Here is a 7,811-nt window from a genome sequence, read left to right as displayed (position 1 = left end):
TGATGTAACCAATCCTTGAAAAGTAGAGTTAGAATACAAAATATTCCTACCTCTTCAAAAATAGGTTATTTCACAATTAATATTAAATGATGATTAATGTTAAATTCAAGATTGAGATGGGAATTTTGGAAATCTTGAATGACTGAACTCATCTAAAAGCCGAAGTACAAAGCACACCTTCAATTCTACCATCTGCAGCTATCTATGATTTATCCAGAGCTTTCTCCCCAACAACTCAGCATCTCACACACACTCGGAACACTGACGTGCACAGACATATAAACATGCCCACATACATACATGCATCTATAGCAGATGAGCAGGTGTATCCGAAATTCAGATACAGATGCAAACTGAAAAAATACAGATACATTAAACCACACACTTAGCAGGTACATAATCATACACAAGTTGTCCAGTTATATATTTAATTTCCTGGGACACTCTCTGGTGTGGAATTACCATACACAAGTCATTCATTCAGCCAATTTTTAACCGTAGTAGAAGTTGAGACGAGGTGAGGAGGAGAGTGGGTTGGTGGGGAAGGAGCAATGAAGTAAGAAGCTGGGTTGGGAAAGATGGAAGAGTTAAAGGGCTGAAGATGAAGTGATCTAATAGGAGAGGACAGTGGGTGTGGAAGAAAGGGATGTTGGAGGGGAACCAAAGGAAAGCAATGGACATGTGAGGAAAAAAGGTGGTCTCATTTATCACCTGGCAGCTTGCACTTCTTCCCCTCCCACCACCTTCTTATTCTGGCTTCTTCCCCCTTCCGTTCCAGTCCTGATAAAGGACCTCAGCCTGAAACATCAACTGTTTATTCCCGCCTGACTTCCTCCAGTATTTTGCGTATGTTCCTCAAGATTTTCAGCATTTGCCAAATATTTTGTGTTTATGGGGTGGTAAGTCGTACTTTCTCTGAGATCCTGTTACTGAGTTGGTCAAACTGATTTACACGGTTTAAAGAGGGCACAGTCACAGATGCTTAAAGCCAGACAAGTCAGTTTGGGCGAACTGGTAGCCAAACCTAAGGAGAGCCAATGAGGACATTGTATGCTTTCTCCTTTCTATCCAATCTGCCAATTTCCATGGTCCAGTGATGATTGCGCCAACCAAGGATTCACGCCCATGGTTGAAGATAAATTCTTTCTGTGAACTCTTCACAAAGTGTGTTCAGGATTTAATCCCAAGGTAATGATTTTGGCTTTTGACTGGCTTTCCAGCAACTTCCAAGGCAAGGCTTTACAGACACAATCCTCTTCTCCTTGAAACTTGTGTAACATAAAAGACAGGAAACTCCACGGGGGTGGTGGGGGCAGGTGATATCAAGCATCTTCTGGTAAGATGTAGAACTGAAGCTGATGCATAAAAAAGTGAAAGATGTGGCAAGATGGAACCTGATTCCTTTTTTCAGTCTCAGTTCAAGGATTGAGTCTATTAAAATGAATATACTGCCCAGACTGTTATATCTCTTTCAGACCCCACCGATAGAGATTAATCAAAATCAATTCAATGAATGGAACAAGATGTTATCAAGGTATATTTGGCAGGGTAAAAGGCCTAGAGTTCATCTCAAAACTTTGCAATTAGCAAAGGAAAAGGGGGGATGGGACTTGCCTTCTCTTAGAGATTATTATTTTGCAGCACAGTTGAGAGCTGTAATATGTAATATACCCATCATATGACACTCAATGGAAAAACATTGAGGAGCGGGTACTTCCCATCCCCATACAGGCAATTTTGGCTGATAACGACCTGCAAAGGTACATAAATACTATGGGTGAAATTGACTCTTAAAATATGGAAAACCACTATAAAAGAATATAATCTAGAGGGAGATATTGCAATTCTTAAATGGTGTGCGTATGACTCAGATTTTACACCAAATAAATAAATAGAAAAGCATATAATTCAGATAATGGTAGTAGAATCATTTCAAACATGTATAAGGGGTGGTTAAATCTTAAAACACATTCGACTTCATACATTAAAACAAAATAGGAGAAGGAAGGAGGGATAATTATATCTGAGGAAGAATGGACAACAATATGGAGATATCAATGGAAGTGTACCAATTCACAGAAATGGAGGGAGTTTGGATGGAAAAACTTGATAAAATATTGTATTACATCCTCTCAGAAATCCCATTATGATAGTAACCCTGTTTTCTGGAGAAATTGTGGAAATCAAAATGCAAACCATTATCATATTTTTTGGGACTGCCCTGTTATCAAAAACTGTTAGAGGGGGATACACAATGCCCTACAAGACATCTTTAAATGTGAAATACCCTTGGAGAGTAAGACCATATATATATGGATATATAACTCAAGAATGGTTGAAAAGAGATAAATATTTAATGAATATACTGTTGGTGGCTGGTAAAAAGACTCTTACTAGGAAATGGTTATCACAGGAAAGCCCAACTTTAAATACATGGATGGAAATTACAATGGACATTTTCAAAATGGAGAAGATAACAGCATCTGTTAATCATAAGCTGGAACAATTTGATTCATACTGGGAAAAATGGTTTAACTACATAATGCCTCATAGGCCTGATTTTATTCTCACAAATCAATGAATCTGTTGTAAAAAAAAAAGATCACTCCCTACTTGTACATAGTTCTTTCCTTTTGCTTGTTTTTTCTTTCCACTCTTTTCTATAAGTATATACCCCAGATAAATACTTTGTGGAGATTTGTGATATATATGATTATATGATGTATATGTACAATGTCTGAAATACATCTTATGGAAATGTTTCTTTGATGAACTTCAATAAAAAAATAAATTACAAAAAAAGTGAACGTTCAGTCATTGTACTCAAAAATCTGAAGGAAGACATGCTATGGAAAGCAACTTAACTATCATTATGATTTATTAATTTTTTAATATTTTTGAAGGAGGTGGAATTGAGTTGAGTTAATACAATTTCTTATATTTACTTTGCATTAGTATGTTACCTGTGCAGTAAAACAGCTTGCTTATTTGCATCAGGGCTACACAAATATTTTGTTTAATTTTATTTATTAATTTAGCAATACCAGTTTCATTTTCCCAGTCCATTTAGGGAAATCTTGGAGGACATCGTGCTTGGTCATACCACACAAAGCAGTTTAGGAACCCTTATGTAAGAAAGTACTTACTGGCTTTGGAGAAGTCCAGAGCAGGTTCACAAGATTGACCATGGAATGAAAGGGTTAATGCACGAAGCGTGCTTGATGGTCAGGGCCTGTACTCCCTAGAGTTTAGAAGAATGGGGGACCTCATTGAAATCTATTGAATATTGAAAGGCCTAGGTAGTGTGGATGTGGAGAGAATCAAGCTTATTTGTCATTCAAACATAGATGAATACTGCCAAATGAAGCAGCATGCCTCTAGGGCCAAGGTGCAAGACACAGTACCAACAGATATACATAACACGAGGCACGTATAGCACATATAAGATAGTATAATCATACCATCACAGAAAAATACAATATAGCCCAAGCCCCTGAGTACAGGAATGTTGTTGGCACAAGCACGTCTGCGACAGTCTACGGATGAACACAGCCCAACTTGTCTTCCACGGAGCAAGCTCTGGAGCGCAGCACTGACACCAGCATAGACGCCGTGCCACACTGCCTTCTGGCACCCACTCTCTCCTGGGCGGCTGTAAACGGTGACACCAAGGCATGAGGGATGGAAGAGGAACCATTTTCCTGGACTTGGAGGAGGAAGGGAGGGTCCTTAACAAATACTTTGCTTCAGTATTCACCAGTGAGGGGGGCCTTGACATTTGCAAGGATAGCATAACACAGGCTGATATGCTGGAACATGTCAACATTAAGAAAAAGGGTGTGCTGAAACTTTTGTAAAACATTTAAAATAGACAAGTCCCAGGGACCAGATGGGATCTATGCCATGTTACTATAGGAAGCGAGGAAAGAGACTGCTGTACCTTTGGCGATGATCTTTACGTCCTCACTGGCCACAAGGATAGTGGTGGGTGGTAAATGTTATTCCTTTGTTCAAAAAAGGGAATAGGGATCACCCTGGGAGTTATAGAGCAGCGAGTCTTACTTCAGTGGTGGGCAAATTATAGAAGAGATTCTTAGAGACAGGATTTACAAGCATTTGGAGAAGCATAGTTTGATTAGGGGTAGTCAGCATGGCTTTGTGCAGAGCAGGTTGTGCCTCACAAATCTGGTTGAATCTCTGAGGATGTGACATAGCATATTGATGATGGTAGAGCAGTGCATGTGGTGTAGATGGGTTTTAGTAAAGTGTTTGATGAATTTTCCAACATTGAGAAAGTCAGGAAACATGGGATCCAGGGAAACTTGGGAGTGTGGATATAGAATTAGCTTGCCCTTAGAAGGCAGAGGGAGGTTGTAGATGAACTGCTTTCTGCTTGGAGGTCAGAGAGTGGTGGTGTTCCACAGGGATATGTTCAGGGACCCCTGCTTTTGGGGTGTAAGGTCTGTTGGCCTACATTCGTCTGGAGATTGAGTTCAGGAGTCATGAGGTAATGTCGCAGCTCTGTAAAACCCTAGTTATTGTGTTCAGTTCTGGACATCTCATATTAGGAAGGAAGTGCAAGCTTTAGAGAGGCTGCAGAGGAGATTTACCAGGAGGAGCATGCCTTATGAGGAGAGGTTGAGTGAGCTCAGGTTTTTCCCTTTGGAGCAAAGGAAGATGAGAGGTGACTTGATAGAGGTGTTGAGGATGATCATAGGTATAGATAAAGTGGATTGTCAGAGACTTTTACCCTGGGTGGAAATGGCTATTACAAGGGGGCATAATTTAAGGTGATTGGAGGAAAGTCTGGGGGGAGGGGAATATCAGAAGTAGGTTATTTACACGGAGAGTGGTAGGTGCATGGAACGCCCTACCAGGGGTGGTGGTAGAGTCAGATATATTAAGAGCGTCTAAGAAACTCATAGAGAGGCACATGGATGATAGAAAAATGGAGTGTTACGTTGGAGGGAAGGGAGAACCTCCTGCCAGTATTGCTCTGGGAGGTAATTTGTCCGTATGAGAGGACGTGACCTCAGATAGTGACACATCTAATAGGAACACTTCAGATAGGGCAGTGCTGTGCTGAATATTGCTTTACATTAAATGCTGGTCTTTATGAAGCACTGGAGCTCTCAGTGCATAGCCCGGAGGCAGGGATGTTAGCACTGAGCCTCAAAAGAATCCAGAGTTATTTTCCATGCAGTTAGACTATCCAGAATTTATTCAGGTCACACAAGTGTTCAGTGCTGTTGTAGTCCATAGAGCCACTAAATTAAATTTACAAACCAAATACACATTTCACCTCATCCGTTCCTTCTCTGCATTGTCCTTTATATTCAGGCACTATTTCCAAATGCACTTTACCGATGTATAACTTTGCACACTGAAAATAGGATCATGGGTCTGCTTCCAGTGAAATGATCGGATGCCCATTTCTTTTGGAAGAGTTACAAGATCATCAGTTCCTTTTTGGTGCAGAGGCTCCATAAGTGCTTGTCCCTGAGTAACATTAATTCTCATTTAACATCTTCTGGAAATAGTGAACACTAGTCCCTTAATGGCTGAATTGTTTATGTGTTGTGATAATTTACTGTCTTGCTGTTTCATTGTACTTCGGTTGCTGCCAGTGGGAGCCTCGTGTCCCTGAGTCTGAAGATTGATCATTCAAGTGCAGCTAAGAAGGAAGTCTCAGAGCCTTGCTCAGAAATCTATCTCTCAGCATACTAGACTGGAACAAAGAAGTAATATATTGTAATTGCTTGCGAAGGAGATGTCATGCCTGTGTACAAATTGGTTCAGCACTCTAATTATATTTCAGAAGCATTTAATTGGATCTAAACTGCATAAGGATGTCCTAAGCTTGTGGGAGGTTGTAAATCAGAGGGGAAAGGAGGGCTCCTGCTGTAGCACTGACAGCCGTTTACATTGATAAGTCAGCTGCTAAATGCACCCTAAACAACAGCCATGAGCTGAGCTAATCTAGTTGCTGCTTTGAGATAACACCATTTTGTAGGAGATAAGCTGCTCTTTCTCTTTGCTGACAGTGACATTCCTTGGAGGCATTTAATCAGAGTTGAATATTCGTCACCATTTATGCCGGGGCTTGTTTGGGGGGTTTTCAGTGGGTTTATCACTGAATTCTCGTTATAGAAGAAAACGTTGTTGTAATATTTAAGTGCTTTAGGAACTTGAATCCACAGGAGAGTTTCCAAGTGCTGATTTAGAGTTGTTGGAACTGCACTGGCACCATCTTAAACTTCTGCTCTAAGATGGTTTAGGTGATGCCCAGCAACTACTTATCGACGCAGAACAGAACAAAGAACACAACCAAATACTTAATTAATAACACTTTTTATGGCAAAATTCCTGGTAAATGATCACTGCAAGCAATGGAGAGGCGAGGCAGAGTCGAGGGTCAAAGCAAGTGTGTGCGAGGTGAAGTTGAGGCGAGGTAGAAGCAGATTCAAGGGGAGGCAAATTTGGGACAAGAGGAGGCGAGGAAGAGTTCATCTAAACCAAGAGCAAGGTTGATTAATCTAAACGCTAGGCTGATTTGGAAAGATCTGGGTACAGGCCAAAACGTGGCAGAGGGGTCAAGGCCCAGAGCATATCAAAGCAACAGGGCCTGGGTCCTAGAGTGAGGAACGACCCAATGTTTGGACGATTTCAACTCTGGGCCAAATTGAAAAGGCAGCATGTCAGGACCAGAGGCAAGGGTCCAGCCAGTTCTGCTCACTGCTCCATGACATTTACTCAGCTCTGCACTGAACTGAGGCTGTGGCCTGCTCCGGGCTCCGTGACATTTACTCAGCTCTGCACTGAACTGAGGCTGAGGCCTGCTCCAGCTATTCCGAGCTTCAGTTCTATGGACTCACTTTCATTCTGAATGCTATTTGCTTACTTTTATTGTTTGCACGATTTGTTTTATTTTCTCTGCACATTGGGTGCTTGATGGTCTCTTTTTTGTGGGTTCTTTTGGGTTTCTTTGTTTTGTGGCTGCTTGCAAGAAGATGAATCTCAAGGTTGTAAAATGTAAAATACATACATACTTAGATGATTTATGTACTTTGAACAAGATATGGATTGAACTTTGAACAAGTGGCTGAGTCTGACAGCTATACTAGCTGTGCTATATTTTTACATGGTCAACCAAAAGATTTTAGTTTCGCCACCCTCCTATCAAACTGCTGCTTTATGTAGAGTGCCACACTTATATTTAGTACTGTGTCAGGCTTAAAATCTATGAAACGGCCATGTAAAATGAGATCCACCTCCTGACCAGACACGTTAAGAGGTTCACATCAGGACTGACACAACCAGTCTCAGTTCAAAACGATGAACATTCATTTTCCTCCATAGCTGCTGCCTGTCCTGCTGAATTCCTCCATCATTTTGTGATTGTTGCTCAAGATTTCCAGCATCTGCAGAGTCTCTCTTGTCTTATATTTTTCTCCAAACCTTAGGACAGCCACTCACTACAGCTGAGCTGTGACGACTGGCTTTCCTAAACTCCCTCTTCAGTGCTGGCTGGTTTAACCAAAGTAAGGAAAGAAAACCTACCTTTCCAGACACCAAAGTGCATTGTAGCCAATGAAAACATTTTTTGTCTTGAAGTTGTTCTGCAACTTAGCTAATAAGTGCACATCAGGATCCCTGCAATAACACCCTTTGTGGGGCTATCAATACTTCTTTTCTGTGCCTTCATGAAAAATTAAGCCTCCTGTTATTTTCCAGAGGGCTTAATCCAATTGTCTGGGCGAGGGCAGCACAATGCATTTGACAATTATGATTCGAGCTATATTGTCGATTCC

The sequence above is a fragment of the Hemitrygon akajei genome, chromosome 8, assembly GCF_048418815.1.
Source record: "Hemitrygon akajei chromosome 8, sHemAka1.3, whole genome shotgun sequence".
Taxonomy (NCBI): Eukaryota; Metazoa; Chordata; class Chondrichthyes; order Myliobatiformes; family Dasyatidae; genus Hemitrygon; species Hemitrygon akajei.
The sequence above is the reverse complement of the archived record's forward strand: the minus strand, read 5'-3'. Positions refer to the sequence as shown.